The sequence below is a fragment of the Physeter macrocephalus genome, chromosome 18 (genome assembly GCF_002837175.3).
Source record: "Physeter macrocephalus isolate SW-GA chromosome 18, ASM283717v5, whole genome shotgun sequence".
In the NCBI taxonomy this organism is placed as follows: Eukaryota; Metazoa; Chordata; class Mammalia; order Artiodactyla; family Physeteridae; genus Physeter; species Physeter macrocephalus.
Genome location: NC_041231.1, coordinates 8496727 through 8519195, shown reverse-complemented (window position 1 = coordinate 8519195; position 22469 = coordinate 8496727). Strand labels below are relative to the sequence as shown.

Below are 22469 nucleotides of genomic sequence, written 5' to 3'. Positions count from 1 at the left end.
TAAATAGAAAATTCAAATAAAGAATAAACCATTATTGGTTAAAATCTATTAAAAAAAAAAACTTTGTCTTAAAAAAAGGGGGTGGTGGTGTTAGAAAACCTAACGCAGACGCAGCAGTTGGGGAAAAACAAAGAAGGGGAACAACTCCATTCCTAGAAGTAGAAAGTTTTATGAAGGCCACAGCTCTGAGATCCAGGTTCTAGTGCCTGCCAAAATCTGAGGTTTAACAAACCACCACAGAACTCCCCCCACCCTCCACTACCAGGCTAATAAGCTTTGAGTAAAAATAACAATGGAATATAGCTGCAAAAGATGAACTCACTGTGTGAAACAGCACAAAGGGAAAACCCAAAGCCAAGCAGGGAGATAAGAGACACTAGGGAAATCTGAAGTCTCTGGTTTCCATGGCAACAACAAATGTCAACTCTGGTAACCATAGCAATAATAATGTTTAAACATAGCTCAACCCCTAACAGATTAATTCAAATTCCACCCTAAAGGACTAGCGGAAGGAAACTTGCAGTGTTCTCCAAGCATATCAGATATTTACCTCAGTACTTCCTGCTCTACACAAAATGGTCACATTTCAACAAGGAATTATGAAGCATGCCAAAGGCAGTTAAAACACAGTTTGAGGAAACAAAGCAATTATCAGAACTAGATTCAGACATGATATAGATTTTAGAATTATCAGGGAATTTAAAACATGATTAATACGGTGAAGACCCTAATGGAAAAGGTAGACAACATGCAAGATCAGATAGGTAATTTCACAGAGACATGGAAATCATAAGAAAAAATCAAGTGGAAAAAACATGGTAATAAATAACAAATGCTTCTGACAAGCTTATTAGTAAATCTGAAACAGCTAAAAAAAGAATCAGTGAACTTGAAGATCGGCTAATAGAAACTGCTCAAACTGAAATGTAAAGAAGAAAAAGAATAGGAAAATAAAACAGAAAAAAAACATCCAAGAACTGTGGGAAAATATCAAACAGTGTAACACTCAGAATGCCTGGAGAAGAAAGAACAGAGCAGGAGAAATATTTGAATGGCTAAGAACTTACTAAAATTAATAACAAGACACCAAACTACAAACTTAAAAGGTCCAAAAACATCAAACAGGATAAATAACAAAAAAACGAAAACAAAAAAAACTAAGCATATCATATTCAAATCGCTGAAAGGCAAAGAGAAAATCTTGAAGGCAGCCAGAGGGGGGAAAACATATTATATACAGAGGAACAGGACAAGGATTATAATAAGCTTCTTGTCAGAAACTGTGCAAGCAAGATGATAGTGGAGTAGCAACTTTAAGATGTAGGAAAAAACTGCCGAACCAGTATTCTATATCCAGTGAAAATATCCTTCATAAATGAAGAGGAAATAAGGACTTTCCCAATGTAAGCTGGTGCAGCCACTATGGAAAACAGTATGGAGGTTCCCTAAAAAACTAAAAATAGAGTTGCCATTCGATCCAGCAATCCCACTCTTGGGCATATATCCAGAGAAAACTCTAATTAAAAAAGATACATGCACCCCAATACTCACAGCAGCACTAGCTACAATAGCCAAGACATGGAAGCAACCAAAATGTCCATCAACAGATGAATGGATGAAGAAGATGTGGTATTATGTATACAATGGACTACTACTCAGCCACAAAAAAGAATGAAATAAACTTATTTACAAGACAGAAACAGACTCACAGACAAGAGAAAACAAACTTACGTTTGCCAAAGCGGAAAGGGGGTAGGGATAAACTGGGACTTTGGGCTTAACAGATACACACTACTATATATAAAACAGATAAACAAGGCCTACTGTATAGCACAGGGAGCTATGTTCAAGATCTTGTAATAACCTAAAATGGAAAAGAATCTGAAAAAGAATAGGTATGTGTGTTGTGTGTGTGTATAACTGAATCACTTTTCTGTACACCTGAAACTAACACAACACTGTAAATCAACTATACTTCAATTTTAAAAAAATCCTGATTTCCAAATTCTTACATCATCAAGCAGTCACAATATGTCATTCAAAAGAAAAAGGAAAAAACACTCATAATAAACATATAACATGTTACATTTCAATACGCCTTCAGAATGTCAAATTTTGCTCAACTGCCACAGAGCCAGTCGTAAATCTCTCTAGAGTAAACGGATGAACACAAAGTTTAGAAATGAAACTTAGTCATGTTTTTCAGATTTTAAAAAAGTCTCTAACTTATGCTCTTTCTCCTTCACTGTAGGTCATTTGAGATGGTTTCAATGGTAACACATACTTTATGCTTTGCTACACTGCAAATTTATTCAACAGTTCTATTCTTGAAGTCATTATTTCTTCTCATGCTTCTATTTTATAAGGGACAACATTTTTCCAGCTACCTCCTAAGGGGATTTGTGATTTAGCAACATCTTTTCCCAGCCCAGTCATTCACACTCAAAACAAATCTTTCTCTTGAGACAGAAATGAGAAAGATATAATCAAGGAAATTCAATAGACATTTACTACTTTGAAAAACGTAATCTCTTCAGTCACAAATATAGTTTTATCACACTTCCTTAAGTTTATTCAGTAAATATGGCCAAAGCAAGAGGACCTTACAGTGACTACAAAGAACAGGTAGTTATAGTGCCTTAGCTTAAACTGTTCTATGAATGAATGAACACGTAAACATGAGAATACAAAATACTAAGAACCAGTGTTTCATTAAAGTGAGAAATATGGTCAAAGTGAGACTGTCCAGTGAGTAGCTGATAACTGCTAGAGAGCAAATGCACTGGCAGACTCTATCTGATGTATTTTGGAACTATGGGTCTATTTAAGGCTTGGATCTTCCCGGGGCGGGGGGAAGGCTTGGACAATAAGTTGCATTTAATTTCATTTTCAACTGTAGCAGCTACACAGCTTCCTCCAGCAACATGGACGTGAGCTGAGCAAGGTTCCTACAACAGCTTGGACACAGCTTGTGGGACCTAGGGTGGGCAAAAAAAAGACCCTGTCCTCCAAATATCACAGATCTATGCCCTGATCACTGATTATTGCTAATGACCCCAAAGATGCAAACAGACAGGTGCCCATTTTTGTTGCACCTTACCTCCCCACAACCCCCCACCCCTCTGTAGTTGCAAGGCCCTCCCTCTCCAGCTAAGTGACTTCCAAGGGATTTATTTAAAGGACTGGTATCCTGTTCTCCCAATCCTTCTCCCCCACCTCCTTTCCCCCCTATCGGGAGCAAGACCCTAAAGACTAGGACATTCAAAAGCAACTGCATACACATTCTTCTCAAGGTCACATGGGATATCTTCCAGGACAGACCATATATTAGCTCACAAATTCCTAGAAACACAAAATCTACCAAGACTAAATCATAAAGAAATAGAAAGGGACTTCCCTGGTGGCACAGTGGCTAAGAATCCACCTGCCAATGCAGGGGACACGGGTTCGAGCCCTGGTCCGGGAAGATCCCACATGCCACAGAGCAACTAAGCCCGTGCGCTACAACTACTGAGCCTGCGCTCTAGAGCCCACGAGCCACAACTACTGAAGCCCACGTGCCTAGAGCCCGTGCTCCGCAACAAGAGAAGCCACTGCAATGAGAAGCCCATGCACCGCAACGAAGAGTAGCCCCCGCTCGCCACAACTACAGAAAGCCCATGCGCAGCAACAAAGACCCAACACAGCCATAAATAAATGAATAAATAATTTATTTTTTTTTTAAAAAAGAGGAAATAGGAAAATAGACCTATAAAGAGTAAGGAGATTGAATCACTAATCAAAAATCTGACAAATAAAAGCCCTGACTTGATTTGCTTCACTGGTCAATTCTACCAAACATTTAAAGAAGAACTAATATCAATCTTTCTTAAACTTTTCCAAAAAATTGAAAAGGAGGGAATACTTCCTAATCATCCTATGAAGCCAGCATTACTGATACCAAAACCAGATAAAACCACCTCAAGAAGAGAAGACAACAGGGTTATTATCATAACCCTTATGATAATATTGAGACATTTTTTGCCTTTTTCACTTTCACCCTCTCATGAGGATAACATGACGTTCTCATGGCTTTTAGGGCTAATGGGATATAAGAATCTAGCTGTCTTGCATGAAGTCAGACATTAAAGAGATTGGCAAAAATGTAAAATAATCCTACTCTTATTAAATATTATTTTAGAAAATGACGTGTTATTTATATTAACATGTAATGGGTTTATTATTTTTTAAATTAAATATTCTTTAAAACTGTTTTGATTGCTAATACAGTAAATATCAATAAACATAACCCAAATAAACAGAAGCTTTTTGGGGTCCTTAATAATCTAAGTATAAAGGAGGCCTAATACCAGTTTAATACTAGTCTAACTCACGAAAGTTAAAGAAAGACTAAGGAACCGTCCCAAATTAAAGGAGATTATATGGACTCTGCCCTGAATCTTGGACCGGGAAACAAAAGAAAAGATAATTGGCAAAATTTGAACAGGATTTATAGGTTAGATAACAGTATTGTATTGATGTTCACTTCCTGATTTTGGTAACTGTACTGTGATCAATAAAATGTGAACTTTGGGGATTTCTGGGTGAAGAATTCGGGGGATTCTTTGTCTAGTTTTGCAACTCTTTATAGATTTGAAATTATTTCAAAATGAAAATTAAAATTCTTTTAATTAAATTGATTTAAAAGATCACTCAAACTAAGTATCAGAGAGGACGTGGAGCAACTGCAGCTAGTGCTAATACTAAATGGTATAACATCTTCGGAAAACATATGGCAGTATGGTAGGCAGAACGGCCCCCCAAAGATGTTTCTATCCTGTGAATATGTTGCCTTACCTGACAAGAGAGACTGTGCAGACATGATGGAGTCAAAGATTTTGACACTGGGAGGTTATCCTGCATTATCCAGGAGGGCTCAATGTAATCACACAGGTCCTTATAAGTGAAAGAGGGAGGCAAGAGAGTCAGAGTCAGAGGCGATGGGACACAGAAAGAGAGGTCGGTATGATTATATTTTGAAGATGAAAGGGGGTCATGAACCAAGGAGTATAAACAGCCTCTAGAAGCCGGAAAGAGGCAAGAAAATAGGATTCTCCCCTAGAATCTCCAGAAAAAATACAGCCTTGCCAACATGTTGATTTTAGCCTAGTGAGATCCATTTCAGACTTCTGGCCCCCAGAAATGTAAGACAATAAACATGTGTTGTTTTAAGCCATTAAGTTTGTGGTCATTTGTTACAGTAATAGGAAGCTAACAGCACTGTCTTAAAAAATTCAACCAACACCCTCCATATGACCCATCCATTCCATTCCAGATTTTTATCCAAGAGAAATGAAAACATATATCCAAAGACTTGTACACAGACGTTTACAGCAGCTTTATTTATAATAGCCCCCAAACTAGATGGATAACAATCCATACGATAGAACACTGCTCAGCAATAAAAACTAAAATAAAAAAAAAAAGATCAATACATGCAATAACATCAATGAACTTCAAAAGCATTATGCTGAGTAAAAGAAGCCAAGCAAAAACACAAGCTTTATGATTCCGTTTATATAAAAAATATATATAATATACATATATACATATGTATGCATATAAAATTAACCTACAGTGGTTGCCTGTGGATGGAACTGGAGGGAAAGATGGATTACAAGGGACAACGGGAAACTTCAGGGGGTGATGAAAATATTTATCTTGATTATGGTGATGGTTTCAAAAGTGTATACTTATGTCAAAACTCACTAAATTAAAAACTTTATGTGCAACTTATTGCATGTTAATTATACTTCATTAAAATTTAAAAATTTTTAGTAAAGTGATAAAGAAACAAACATTAGTTTTGAACACCTACATACTCAACACTGAGCCAAGAACTGTGAAACAATCAGGAAACAAATGCAAGGAGTATGAAACAGTAGATAAGAATCTAGGCCTTAGAACCAATCAGTCCTAAATTTGACTGTCAGTTTCAATAATTGGTAGCAAAGGGAGTCTTGGCTTTCTAAGCCTCAGTCTCATTTTCTATAATAACATCTAACTCACATGGTTATTGTAAGAATTAAAAGAAGTAATACATGAAACTCATCTCTGCCAAATTTGGAAGTACCCAATTAATGGTAGCTATAAGAATACTATCTTTTTTTTTTCCCCCAGAATCTGGTGAGCTGCATGCTTCTTTACAGGTGAGGCCAATCTAATTCTTGACTTACATATTAATTCTTACGTTTATTTAAATAAAAGAATTATAAGAAGCAGTGTACACAAACAATAAGAGAACTTACAGCAAGGGAAAAGAAAAAAAGTAGTGCATTACAGTGAAATAAATTAACTGATGGTCCTAACAAAAGCCCTGAGTTATCAAGAACAGATTCATTAGGGACTTTCCTGGCAGTCCAGTGGTTAAGATTCTGCGCCACCAATGCAGGGGGCCCAGGTTCGATCCCTGGTTGGGAAACTAAGATCCCACATGCCACGGGGTGCAGCCAAAAAATTAAAAAAAAAAAAAAAAAAAAAAGGACAGATTCATCATACACAGAAAACTGTCTTTAAGAGGGTGAAAATTTTTTTCTTACAAGGCCAAAAAGGAACACATATTTCAGAAAAATTACTATTCTAAAATGGTTAATTTCTTTGAAAGCTAAGTTTCTTCAACAAGAGGTAAACTTTACCAATCTGGAAACATTTATAACTCTTTATCCCCTTTCAATATTAAACAAATGAAATACTACCATATATGACAAAAAAATTTTCTGTAGCTCTAAATAATTTACTTTGTATGATTCTCAACAATCCTAAAGATATAAATTCCTCAAAGCTGAAACAAAATGGTCTACTGAAATCAGACTTTCATACAAAACCTTTCAGTATTTCTTAAATGAAGTAAAATTTTAAAACATGCAGTACATGCTATTATGGCTCACTTGCCTACTAACTGTGGGTCCTTGAGCAAATTACTTAATTTGATCTCTAAAGTATGGATAAAAATATTTCCCATCTCATGGGGTTACTGTAAAGAATAAATAAGACAACGCATGCATGGAAAGTACTTTATATAGTGCCTGGCAAGAAGTAAGCAAATACTCAGTAAGTGTTAGCTGCTATTTTTTTTTTAAACTACTACTAAACACGTACCTCCAACCTAGCCTTACACCTAAAGCAACTAGAGAAAGAAGAACAACAAAACCTAAAGTTAAAGTTCTCAGAGCTCCTGGTACGAGCCTCTTTCCTTGGGTGGATTCTTGGCTTTTCTCCCAGCATGGCCCCCAAACACCAGTTTTCACTTCCACCCCAAGCAAAGAAACCGAAGAAACCGAGACTGACTCCTGCCTCCAGGCCAGAGAAAACGTCTGCTTCTCCGAACTTGCCGAAGTTAGAAAAAGAATAGCAAGAAGCAAGTGAACATACTGATGAAGTACAAAATGAAAACAGACAGACTTAACGCACAAGCCAGTGAGATTTTGAAAGTACAACAGAAATATAACAAACTCCGCCAACCATTTCTTCAGAAGAGGTCAGAATTGATCGCCAAAACCCCACATTTTTGGGTTAACAACATTTGTTAACCGTCCACAAGTGTCTGCACTGCTTGGGGAGGACGATGAAGAGGCGCTGCGTTATTTGACAAGAGTTGAAGTGACAGAATTTGGAGATATTAAATCAGGTTACAGAATAGATTCTTATTTTGATGAAAACCCTTACTTCGAAAATAAAGCTCTCTCCAAAGAATTTCATCGGAATGAGAGTGGTGATCCATCTTCAAAGTCCACTGAAATCAAATGGAAATCCGGAAAGGATGTGACAAAACGTTCAAGTCAAACGCAGAATAAAGCCAGCAGGATGAGACAGCATAAGGAACCAGAAAGCTTCTTCACCTGGCTTACTGATCATTCTGATGCAGGTGCAGATAAGTTAGGAGAGGTCATCAAAGATGATATTTGGCCAAATCCATTACAGTACTACTTGGTTCCGGACATGGATGATGAGGAAAGGGAAGGAGAATAAGGTGACGATGATGATGAAGAGGAAGAAGGATTGGAAGATATTGATGAAGGGGATAAGGATGAAGGAAGATGAAGGAGAAGATGACGAATGGAACAATGATGGATTCCAACCTTCCTTTTAAAATTTTCTCCAGTCCCTGGGAGAAAGTTGCAGGCTTTTTTTTCTCCTCCTCCTCTGTGCTCAGTTGCCCTGTATTTGAGGTCTCTTTTCACCTTTATACCATGGCTCACAACTTATTTGGGGGAAAAATACCTTGAGCAGAATTCAGTGGGAAAAGAATCTCTACCCCTTTCTGTTCCAAATTCATTTTTATCCCTTCTTGTCTCAACAAAAACTTCATGGAATCAACACCACCATGCTCTGTGGGAAAAAAGAAAAACCTTCTGCTCCCTTAGCTCTGCTGGAAGCTGAAGGGTGCTAGGCCCCGGGTGTAGTAGTGCATAGAATTCTAGCTTTTTTCCTCCTTTCTCTGTATATTGGGCTCAGAGATTGCACTGTGTCTCTATGTGAATATGGACAGTTAGCATTTACCAACATGTATTTGTCTACTTTCTCTTGTTTAAAAAAAGAAAAAAAAAACTTAAAAAAATGGGGTTATAGAAGGTCAGCAAAGAATAGGTTTGAGATGCTTGGGTGGGTTAAGTGGGCATTTTGACAACATGGCTTCTCCTCTGGCATGTTTAATTGTGATGTTTAACGGACATCCCTGCAGTTTAAGATGACACTTTTAAAATAAAATTCTCTCCTAATGATGACTTGAGCCCTGCCACTCAATGGGAGAATCAGCAGAACCCGTAGGGTCTTGTTTGCAATTGACATTCTCTATTGTAATTTTGTTCCTTTTTATTTTTAAATTTTTCTTTTTGTTTCACTGGAAAGGAAAGATGATGCTCAGTTTTAAATGTTAAAAGCGTACAAGTTGCTTTGTTACAATAAAACTAAATGTGTACCCACACACAAAAAAAACCCCTCAGTAGAAGGAAAGAAATCATGAAGATCAGAGCAGAAATAAATGAAATAGAGACGAAGAAAACAATAGCAAAGATCAATGAAACTAAAAGCTGGTTCTTTGAGAAGATAAACAACATTGATAAACCTTTAGCCAGACTCATCCAGAAAAAAAAGGAGAGGACTCAAATCAATAAAATTAGAAATGCAAAAGGAGAAGTTACAATGGACGCCACAGAAATACAAAGGATCATAAGAGACTACTACAAGCAACTATACACCAATAAAATGGACAACCGAGAAGAAATGGACAAATTCTTAGAAAGGCACAACCTTCCAAGACTGAACCAGGAAGAAGTAGAAAATATGAACAGATCAATTACAAGTACTGAAATTGAAACTGAGATTAAACTCGTCCAACAAACAAAAGCCTGGGACCAGATGGCTTCACAGGCATATGCTATCAAACATTTAGAGAAGAGTTAACACCTACCCTTTTGAAACTTTCAAAAAATCGCAGAGGAAGGAACACTCCCAAGCTCATTCTACGAGGCCACCATCACCCTGATACCAAAACCAGATAAAGATATCACAAAAAAAGGAAATTACAGGCCAATATCACTGATGAACATAGACACAAAAATCCTCAACAGAATACTAGCAAACTGAATCCAACAACACATTAAAAGGATCATACACCATGATCAAGTGGGATTTATCCCAGGGATGCAAGGATTTTTCAATATCTGCAAATCAATCAGTGTGATACACCACCTCAACAAATTGAAGAATAAAAACCATATGATCATCTCAACAGATGCAGAAAAAGCTTTTGACAAAATCAACACCCATTTATGATAAAAATCTCCAGAAAGTGGGAACAGAGGGAACCTACCTCAACATAATAAAGGCCATATATGACAAACCAACAGCAAATGTCTTTCTCAACAGTGAAAAACTGAAAGCATTTCCTCTAAGATCAGGAACAAGACAAGGATGTCCACTCTCGCCACTTTTACTCAACATAGTTTTGGAAGTCCTAACCACAGTAATCAGAGAAGAAAAAAAAAATAATAAAAGGAATCCAAATTGGAAAAGAAGTAAAACTGTCACTATATGCAGATGACATGATACTGTACATAGAAAATTCTATAGATGCTACCAGAAAACTACTAGAGCACAACAATGAATTTGGTAAAGCTGCAGGATCCAAAATTAATACACAGAAATCTCTTGCATTCCTATACACTAACAACGAAAGATCAGAAAGAGAAATCAAGGAAACAATCCCATTTACCATGGCATCAAAAAGAATAAAATACCCAGGAATAAACCTACCTAAGGAGACAAAAGACCTCTACTCAGAAAAATGTAAGACACTGATGAAAGAAATCAAAGATGACACAAAGAGATGGAGAGATATACCATGTTCTTAGATTGGAATAATCAATACTGTCAAAGTGACTAAACTACCCAAAACAATCTACAGATTCAATGCAATCCCTATTAAATTACCAATGGCATTTTTCACAGAATTAGAACAAAAAATTTTACAATTTGTATGGAAACACAAAAGACCACCAATAGCCAAAGCAATCTTTTTTTTTTATTTTAACATCTTTATTGGAGTATAATTGCTTTACACTGTTGTGTTCGTTTCTGCTGTATAACAAAGTGAATCAGTTATATGTATACATATATCTCCATATCACCTCCCTCTTACATCTCCCTCCCACCCTCCCTATCCCACCCCTCTAGGTGGTCACAAAGCACCAAGCTGATCTCCCTGTGCTATGTGGCTGCTTCCCACTAGCTATCTATTTTACATTTGGTAGTGTATATATGTCAATGTCACTGTCTCACTTCGTCCCAGCTTACCCCTCCTCCTCTCCGTGTCCTCAAGTCCATTCTCTATGTCTGCGTCCCCAGGCAATCTTGAGAAAGAAAAATGAAGCTGGAGGAATCAGGCTCCCTGACTTCAGACTATACCACAAAGCTACAGAAATCAAAAAACAGTGTGGTACTGGCACAAAAACAGAAATATAGATCAATGAAACATGATAGAAAGTCCAGAGATAAACCCATGCACCTCTGGTCACCTAATCTATGACAAAGGAGGCAAAAATATACAATGGAGAAAAGACAGTCTCTTCAATAAGTGGCGCTGGGAAAACTGGACAGCTACATGTAAACAAATGAAATTAGAACACGCCCTAACACCATACACAAAAATAAACTCAAAATGGATTAAAGACCTAAATGTAAGACTGGATACTATAAAACTCTTAGAGGAAAACACTCTTTGACATAAATCACAGCAATATCTTTTTGGATCCACCTCCTAGAGTAATGAAAATAAAAACAAAAGTAAACAAATGGGACCTGATTAAACTTAAAAGCTTTTGCACAGCAAAGGAAACCATAAACAAAACGAAAAGACAACCCACAGAATGGGAGAAAATATTTGCAAATGAAGCAAGCAACAGGGATCAATCTCCAAAATATACAAACAGCTCATGCAGCTCAATATCAACAACAAAAAAACCCAATCAAAAAATGGGCAAAAGATCTAAATAAATATTTCTCCAGAGCTTCCCTGGTGGCGCAGTGGTTAAGAATCCACCTGTCAATGCAGGGGACATGGGTTTGAGCCCTGGTCTGGGAAGATCCCACATGCCGCGGAGCAGCTAAGCCTGTGCATCACAACTACTGAGCCTGCGCTCTAGAGCCCGCGAGCCACAACGACTGAAGCCCATGTGCCTAGAGCCCGTGCTCCGCAACAAGAGAAGCCACCTCAGTGAGAGGCCTGCGCACCACAACAAAGAGTAGCCCCCGCTCGCCACAAGTAGAGGAAGCCCACGCGCAGCAACAAAGACCCAACGCAGCCAAAAATAAACAAATAAATTAAAAAACAAAAAATTTCTCCAAAGAAGACGTTCAGACGGCTAAAAAGCACATGAAAAGATGTTCAACATCACTAATTATTAGGGAAACACAAATCAAAACTACAATGAGGTATCACCCCACACTGGTCAGAATGGCCATCATCAGAAAATCTACAAACAGTTAATGCTGGAGAGGGTGTGGAGAAAAGGGAACCCTCCTACACTGCTGTGGGAATGTAAACTGGTACAGCCACCATGGAGAACAGTATGGAGGTTCCTTAAAAAACTAAAAATAGAGCTACCATATGATCCAGCAATCCCACTCCTGGGCAAATATCTGGAGAAAACCATAATTCGAAAAGATACATGCACCCCAATGTTCACTGCAGCACTATTTACAATAGCTAAGACGTGGAAGCAACCTAAATGTCCATCAACAGAGGAATGGATAAAGAAGACGTGGTATATATACACAATGGAATATTACTCAGGCATTAAAAAAGAATGAAATAATGCCATTTGCAGCAACATGGATGGACCTAGAGATTGTCATACTGAGTGAAGTCAGAGAAAGATAAATATCATATGATATCACTTATATGTGGAATCTAAAAAAAGGGTACAAATGAACTTATCTGCAAAACAGAAATAGAGTTACAGATGTAGAAAACAAACTTATAGTTACCAATGGGTAAGGGGGAGAGGGATAAATTGGGAGACTGAAATTGAGATATACATACTACTATATATAAAACAGATAACTAATAAGGACCTACTGTGTAGCATAAGGAACTCTACTCAGTACTCTGTAATAACCTATATGGCAAAAGAATCTGAAAAAGAAAAAAAAAAAAAAAAAAAAATATATATATATATATATATAAAACTGAACCACCTTGCTGTACACTTGAAACTAATACAACCTTGTAAACCAACTATAAAAAATTCAATAAATATTATTATTTTTTAAATGTACCTCATCGTGATCATAAAGTAAATTTAATAGTAAGATTTAAGAAGGATTACATTTAATGTAAAATTGTAAATTCTTTTCTAATTAACTCTCAGGTTAGGTCTCATCTGAAAACTGTTAGTACTTTACTGAAATGTCTGCATTTCTTTTGTAAATATAATTGTATAATCTGTAACCAAATCTAAATCCTGATAGTCAAAAATGTAGAAGGATACAATTACCTCATCAATTCATGTTCTTCTACTTAACACTGTTCAAACATAGAATGTCCTATTCTTCTGTCTATCCTTTTCCCACAATTGAACTAAACAAATGTTTGAATGCCTTAAAAATGCAAGACGTAATATCCTAGCTGGATCAACAGAAATTAGAAAAGAATCCTACATTTTTTTTCCACTATGCTTTCCTGAAACCAGAAGAGAAAGCTTATTTTACATCCAACTCACTCATGTTTAACAATATCTACTTAGGCCAGAGCGAAGATATATTTAATTTCACATTCTGTCTTCCTATCACACAAAGTCTCTTCCATGAACTAACTTGCATCCAAAAAACTGGCAGTTGCTGCTGAGATGAGGCAAAGGTTTAATCACTGGACGGCACTCACAGAAAATTAAACCAGTGAACCCAAGACCTGTTCAACAGTGGGGTTTCTCGGGTGGGTTTTTTTTTTCCTCCCTCAGCAATCGATACAACTTTCCAAACTGTACTCATAATGCATTGATTCCCAAGATCACTACTCAGAAGCATATAAATAAACCATGGCACAGCCAGAACCAACCAAACCTGTTTTGACAGATCCAGGCCAACCAACTGCAAAGCTTCTGAATATGCACCCCCACAGGCCTATGCAACACCAGCCTTTGGCTCCGGAATACGTTCCTTTCCTTCCTGTAGGCCTAGTTGTGGCTTTTGAGGAAAGAAAAATAAAGCTGTCAGCTGAGTGGATCAAACTTCCAGCAGGGTAAACAGAAAAAGCTTGTCATTTAAATCCCTTCCAACAAGCATCTGCTCAACAGAAACGAAGGCAACTTAGTTATAAAAGACAACAACAAGGGGACTTCCCTAATGGCGCAGTGGCTAAGAATCTGCCTGCCAATGCAGGGTACACAGGTTCAAGCCCTTATCTGGGAAGATCCCACATGCCGCGGAGCAAATAAGCCCGTGCGCCACAACTACTGAGCCTGTGCACCTAGAGCCCATGCTCCACAACAAGAGAAGCCACCGTAATGAGAAGCCCATGAAATGCAGTGAAGAGTAGCCCCCGCTCACCCAACTAGAGAAAGCCTGTGCTCAGCAACAAAGACCCAATGTAGCCAAAAATAAATAAAATAAAATAAATTTTAAAAAAAGACAACAATGAAAATTCAATATATTTTAGTATTTTTAATGATCAAAAGAATAAGAAAATACTCAAATATGCTACTTTCATCAAATTATAAACCAGCTAGCATAAGTAGAGAACAAAATAACTCAAAGCTAAATAATACCATGCAGATAGCTATTTTTAATTTTCTATGTTGATTCCATTAGGTAACATGCTTCTGAGCAATCAGGTCATGGCTTATGGAAGGGGAAGGGGTTGTTGGGTAGGGAGAGTACACTATTATTATTAATTAAGTGCAAATATCAATTAATAACGCAGCCTTAATTATTTGCCAACATGAGAAACATGAGCAGGAGAACACTGTTTATGGAAAGCATTAAAATTACTGATCTAGTCATTCATTCAGGAAATATTATCCAATGCCTACTCTTTGGTTAAAACTGCAGTACACGTCAACACGTGTAAAAACCTACAGGATGGGGAAAGCACTGATAAGCATACCAGTATGGAAAAGCAATTCTCACACATGTATTTATTTGCATCTTAAGAACAAAACTATCGAACTAAACACAATAAGAGGGTATATCTAAATTTAACCAATGAGTTCTCTCCTACACTAAGACATCTCCTTCTGTTTGTACTTTTTCACCACCTTCATCCAATCCCCGCCCCCCCCACCTCTGGTAACCACAAATCTGATCTTTTTTTCTACCTTTTTCTATCTCTATCTTTTTCTTCTTGTTGAAGTATAGTTGACCTACACTATGTAAGTTCCTGGTGTACAACATAGTGATTCGATGTTTCTATACATTACAAAATGATCACCACGTCTCCTAAGTATTCCTGAATTAATTCCTTTCTAGCCTGTCCACCAACACCACTCTTGTCTAAGTAAGTCACCACTATCTCTCACCTGAACTAGACTAAGTTCCTAACCAGTATCTCTGCCTCCACTCTGGTGCACCTCAATCCATTCTCTGCCTTGAGGTAAAAAATGTTCACATCAAAAAGCAAGTCTGGGGAGTTCCCTGGTTGCCTAGTCATTAGGATTCCAGGCCTTCACTGCGGTGGCTCCAAGTTCAATCCCTGGTCGGGGAACTGAGATCCCGCAAGCCGTGTGGCACAGCCAAAAAGAAAAAAAAAAAACAAGTCTGATCTTGTCTTTTCTTGCTTAAAACCCTCTAACGGTTCCTTGTTCCTCTTAGAATAAAGGCAAAACTTAAAAAAACCTTTAATAAAAACCTGCAAGAGCAGGCCTATCTCTCCACCTCAAACCATTTCATTCTCCCTCTAGCTGTCACTTTTCAGGCCACACTAGCCTCATTTCACCATTTTCCCTTCTACCACAGGGCCTTTGCACCTGCTGTTCCTTCTGCCTGGACAACCAGGACAACCTTCAACCTGGACAACCTTGTCTCTTTGCCAAGACAATACCTACTCTTCCAGCAAATCATAGCAGAAGTACCATGTCTTGAGGATGCATTTTCTAACCTGGTCAAATTTCACTAATACCACTTATACCACTGCTGCAGTTATAATTTTACATTTAATTTAATATTAATATTTATTTCCTCCACCAGCCCACAGGTTCCATGGGGGATGGTATCACATCAGGGTTTCCTCCACATTATATCCCCAATGCCTGCTTAGCTCAATAAAAATATGTTGCATGAATGATCAAATGCATGAACCATGCTCCAAGAACCATCAAACATGGTCCACATTGCCTAGGTCAAAGTTCAGGTGCCTGAAATAACAAAACTTTCAATACTTGGTCAAGCTCCCATCATCATGATCTTTACTACATCTAATTTCCTTTAACAAGGTCCCTTTAGCAGAGATAATGAAGTTTATTCATCACAGGCCTTCTTCTGCTGGCTTCCTATTTACGTGAGGAAACCATCAAAAAATCAAACTCCATTGAATACTCTAAAATAAAGCAATCTAAATCTAAGTTTGATTACAATTTTCAAAACAAAATTATTATTTTTTTAACATCTTGCTGTCAAGTCCCAAAGCAAAGATAAATCCCTGGTTTGTCTTGGAATCTGAACCTCTTACTCAACTTATCTCAAAACAAATTACTGAAAATAAAAGTCTACCAAAAAATAACATTTAAAGTTTACCCATACATCTATGGTCAATTAATCTAGGACAAAGGAGGAAACAATATACAAGGGAGAAGAGACAGTTTCTTTAATAAGTGGTGGGAAAACTGGCCACATGTAAAAGAAAGAAATTACAACACTAACACCATACACAAAAATAAACTCAAAATGGATTAAAGACCTAAATGTAAGACCGGATACTATAAAACTCTTAGAGGAAAACATAGGCAGAACACGCTTTGACATAAATCTCAGCAATATCTTTTTGGATTCACCTCCTAGAGTAATGAAAATAAAAACAAAAATAAACAAGTGGGACCTAATTAAACTTAAAAGCTTTTGCACAGCAAAGGAAACCGTACCCAAAACAAAAAGACAACCCTCGGAATGGGAGAAAATATTTGCAAAAGATGAGACTGACAACAGATTAATCTCCAAAATATACAACAGCTCATGCAGCTCAATATCAAAAAACCAACAGCCCAATCAAAATATGGGCAGACGATCTAAACAGACATTTCTCCAAAGAAGACATACAGATGGCTAAAAACCACATGAAAAGATGCTCAATATCACTAATTATTGGGGAAATACAAATCAAAACTACAATGAGGTATCACCTCACACTGGTCAGAATGGCCATCATCAAAAAATCTACAGGGCTTTCCTGGTGGCGCAGTGGTTGACAGTCCGCCTGCCGATGCAGGGGCACGGTTTCGTGCCCCGGTCCAGGAAGATCCCACATACGGCGGAGCGGCTGGGCCCGTGAGCCATGGCCGCTGAGCCTGCGCGTCCGGAGCCTGTGCTCCACAACGGGAGAGGCCACAACAGTGAGAGGCCCGCGTACCCCGCAAAAAAAAAAAAAAAAAAAAAAAAAAAAAAAAAATCTACAAACAGTAAATGCTGGAGAGGGTGTGGAGAAAAGGGAACCCTCCTACACTGTTGTGGGAAACTGGTACAGCCACCATGGAGAACAGTATGGAGGTTCCTTAAAAAACTAAAAATAGAGCTACCATATGATCCAGCAATCCCACTACTGGGCATATAACTGGAGAAAACCATAATTTGAAAAGATACATGCACCCCAATGTTCACTGCAGCACTAATTACAATAGCGAAGACATGGAAGCAACCTAAATGTCCACCAACAGAGGAATGGATAAAGAGAATGTGGTACAGTAACTTCCCTAGTGGTGCAGTGGTTAAGAATCCACCTGCCAACGCAGGGGACACGGGTTCAATCCCTGATCCAGGAAGATCCCGCATGCCGCGTAGCAACTAAGCCCGTGAGCCACAGTAACTGAGTCTGTGCTCTAGAGCCCGCGAGACACAACTACTGAAGCCCGCGCCTAGAGCCCGTGCTCTGCAACGAGAAGCCACGGCAAGGAGAAGCCCGCACACCGCAACAAAGAGCAGTCCCCGCTCGCCGCAACTAGAGAAAGCCAATGCGCAGCAACGAAGACCCAACACAGCCAAAAATAAATAATAAATTTTATTTTAAAAGAGATGTATATATATACAATGGAATATTACTCAGCCATAAAAAAGTATGAAATTATGCCATGTGCAGCAACGTGGATGGACCTAGAGATGATCATACTAAGTGAAATCAGACAGAGAAAGATGAATATCAAATGATATCACTTACATGTGGAATCTAAGAAAAATGATACAAATGAACTTATTTACAAAACAGAAACAGATTCACGGACTTAGAAAACAAACTTATGGTTACCAAAGGGGAAAGGAAGGGGGGAGGGATAAATTAGGAGGTTGGGATTAACATATACACGTTATCATATACAAAACAATCAACGAGGACCTACTGTATAGCACAGGGAACTCTACTCAATACTCTATAATAACCTATATAGGAAAAGAATAGATGTGTGCGTGTGTGTGTGTGTGTATGTATGTGTATAACTGAATCTCCTTGCTGTACACCTGAAACACAACATTGTAAACCACTATACTCCGATATAAAATAAAAATTTTTTAAAAATAAATTTTTAAAAAAGAAGTTTAAATCTCTAGACATAAAAAAAAAAAAAAAACACCTCAGTAGGAAAAGGAAAAAACATTGGGGCAATGTTTGGATGAAAAACCCTCTTCCACCATACAAAACAAGAAGAAAGACAACTTCCCCATGAATTCTGGCAAAGTCAATACTCAGCCTTATTCACAAAATTTTTGGACAGCTTCCTTGGCCTAAAAACCCCATGCTATTTCAGGGACTGAGTAAAGCCTGTGTATAGATATGGTTGCTTAGGGGAATTGCCTGTTTTGACGGTAAGCAAACAGTTCTCAATGGTGTTTCAATAATTCAAAGTCATTAAAAACAGTGGATAAAATAATTCATGACAAAATAAAAAGGCAAATGAATGAAAAAAATGTAAGGTAGCCTGTAATAAACAAGGGCTGTAGTAGCAGAAATTATTAACAATTTAGAAAAAGATAAATATTTCTAGAGAAATTAAGAGAGTTGAGAAAGCAGCACTGGTTCTTTAGATTCCAAAACAGCCAAACGACTTAGCATGAAACTTCACTAAAAACCTGTCTCATTCTTCAGTTATTAAATCTCTTCAACAGGATCAACAAAAGACTGCCAAAGCAAACAATCTAGAACTATTAATTTTAATCTCCTGAATAAAACTGTATATTCTGCTAAATAACTATGTCAATGCATAGACCTTATTTTTTATGGCTTTTCTCACATAAAATTTTCTCAAATTTTTGGCATCTACCACCACTAATATGACAGAAAATGAATGACCAAGCAATAAGAAAATATTAGTGGACTCATTACATTGCTGGTAGGAATGTAAAATGGTACAGCTCTTACGGAAAACTTTGGTAATTTCTTAGGAAATTAAACATTTAGTTACCACACACCCCAGCAATCATACTCCTTGGCATTTCTCCCAAAGAAAGTGCACGTAAAAACTTGTACCTGAGTGTTCATAGCAGCATTACTGACAATAACCCAAACTGGAAACAAGGTAAATGTCCCTCAATAGGCAAATGTTTAACTCCAGTACATCCATACAATGGACTACTACTCAGCAATAAAATGGAAAGAACTATTGATATTGATACACATAACAACTTGAATAGATTTTAAGGGGCATTATGCTTTGTGAATGAAAAAAAGCCAATCTCAAAAGGTTATACACTATATGATTCCATTTATTAGCATCCTCAAAATGACCAAACTACAGGGATGGAGACCTCATTAATGGTTGCCAGGGAACAGGGACAAGGACTCAGGTAGAAGTGGGTTCCCAAAACAAAACAATGTTTTGAATTTATCCAGTAAACATTAACTGCCCTTGGACTTGCAAGTTTTAATTCTGGCCCTGTCCCCAGTGAAATTACTTGCTAACTTACCTCTTCAACTAGCTGATTCACTAAATTAGTAGTACCTAGTAAGGCAAAACGCGTAATGCGGTACTTCTGAGTGATCAAGAGAAGTCTAAAAAGAAGAGTGAGGATACAAAGTCAAGTCTCAGAACCCACAGCAACTCCAATCTTAGTCGGCTAAAAGAAAATCTAGCTCTTAGTACTGAATATGCAAAGACTATGTATGGGGCTAAGAATAGCACACTGATAGCGCTTACTAGCTAAAAAATAAAGTCAAATGGTGAAAACACTACTGTATTTTCTTGTTTCTAGACATCAATTGATTAAAAGGCACACCTATACCTAAATAACCACTTTTTGAAGGGAAATGCTACCATATTAAATGCACACAATGTCAACACATTAAGATGAGAAAAAAAAAAAGCATTCTTCTTAGAAATAGGGGATTTATAAAATACCACCAGTGTGCCTGACCAACACCTATCATTTGTTCCAAATTTTTCTAATGAAGAGTTAGAATGAAACACTACTCCTGGGACCTTTACTTATCCCAAAATCTATCATTGCCTTGTAGAGGTAATCAAAGCTAAAATTTACAATAACCTATTGCTGAAACCTGACAGAAGTAATCTTTTGCAAATATGTGGTAAGCCTGCAAATGTATGAAGTTCAAACATAACAAGACTAAAAAGAAAAGGTTTCAAAGTATTGCAGCACCAATCACAAGTTATTTGTTAACCTTCAATTTCCTCGTGGGTTACAATAGTACCTACTCTCACAGAGTTGCTGTGAAGATTAAATGTAAAACACTTAGAGTGGAGCCTGCTATGCAATAAGCACAACATAACTATTAGGTTAAAAAAAAAACTACAAGGATATATTGTACAGCTGATATGTTGTACAGCACAGGGAATATAGCCAATATTTTATAGTAACTATAAATGGAGTACAACCTCTAAAAATTTTGTATCACTGTTTTATGCCTAATATAATACTGTAAATCAGCTATATCTCACTTTTTTTTAATGCTAAAAAAAAAAAAAACACCCAACACCTTATTTTAGGAAATGCCAGGCACCTATATAAGCAGTGGTTCCCACTGGGAATGCTGCAGCACGTGTTTCTCATCACCCTGGGTACAATAACCTTACTTTCTATGTGGGAGGTTCTTGCCACTCACACGGTTTTTTTCTCAACCTGGTAAGAAAAAGAAATCACCAATCGAGCCTAATTAAAAACAAATCTATAGGAAGCAGGAAGAAACAGTAAATTGAAGACAAAAGCTAATGATATGAAACTACTGCTCTTTATATATTAAGATGTGGAGACTTCTTTTCTCACCTCACATTTGCACAGCATATTGCAGTTTCAGAGTACTTAACACATTATCTCATTTGATCCTCACAACAATCCTGTGAGGTTCTTGCTGTTACATCACATTTTACAGATGAGTAAAATGAGGCTTGAGTGTCATGCTGAAGGTCACACAGCCAGCAAGTGGAAGAGCTGGAACCTAAATCTCCAGACTACCACAGCTGCCTCTAAACCAGACACACTGCACAATGCAAATACAATTTCTGCATACCATCCTCCAGGGTATCTTGGTAAACCATTAACAACTTAAAGATATTGAAAAATTAGAATAAATCAAAGAATTACAAGACCTTAAGCATTTGTAGCATAATCTCTCATTTTACATAATGCTCTTAAAAGAGAAAATAAGAAAATGTTTTCAGTAGTCAGAATCAAAACAAAAATTTTTTTCTTGTTCTCACGTTTAAACATCTGCAAGCATGTGTGGAGATTAAGTGGCTGAGAAAAAGAATAAAAGGGTTAAAACATACAAACCCCAAATTGTCCCGTCTTGCCTGACTGCATCTTGGTTTCCAACTTATCTATTGGAAAAAACAGACTTTCTTATTCTTAGGTACAGGTGAAATTTAAGATTTTTTTCTGATAGCTTTAATGACTCTTTACTTTTAGTAACTAATTATAAAGAATCTTGCACATGATTTAAATATATATCTGCAAAAAATTATTTCATCATTTCTTCTCACACAAAGCAGTTATTTAATGTCAATATAGTACATGATAAAGTGACAGAAAAATAATCTGATAGCAGTAATTTAAAGGAACAAAAATAATACTGTAGTCCCTATTTTAAAATTTTTATTGAGATTCTGACTTGCTCATAGTGTAATTTCCTTCACTTTGCCATAGACATTGCAAAATTTTCATAGACAATCTATTATTATAACCATATTAACGCCTTAAACACTCAAGGAGAAAAAAGTGATGTTTCAAAGTCACATTTCCTTATTATAGAATCATTTTTTAAAATATGCAGATACATTTTTCTCATTTAAATGTACTGCAAATAAGTCACTAGGAAATAAACATGGAAATGCAAGTAATTTGAGTATAAAATAAACCACAAAAATAAATTAGCATTTTAGGAAATTTACCTTTTGAGTTTGCTCTAATGCAGTTTGGCACTGCCTCCCTCCCCATCCCTGCCTGAAAAACAAACATATCTAGGACTTTGATAATTTTTTCCCCCTTTGGTGCCTGACACACAGTTGGTGCTCAATAAATATATGTTAAACTTTCCAAGAGATTTCAAACTTTCCATTAGTAACTATCAATACCATAATCCATACTCCAGGATTATGAAGGTACATGGCAGTTTATCTCCCTACATAAGGGCAGTTGTACACTTTTTAATCAATCTGTCACCAATGACAACTGAAAATAACTATTTTGGACACCAAAAGCAGGTACTTCTTGACATAAAACATAGGAAATAATTACCCCTAGTTAATTTAATCTACAAAAAATCCAGCAACTTGAAAAATACACAG

At 37.1% G+C, this 22469-nt stretch overlaps 1 pseudogene; it reads left to right on the top strand.

Moving 5' to 3' along the window:
• Positions 1-6941: 6941 nt before the first annotated feature.
• LOC102994980 (protein SET-like) lies at positions 6942-8969 on the top strand (annotated as a pseudogene).
• The last annotated feature ends 13500 nt before the right edge of the window (positions 8970-22469 follow it).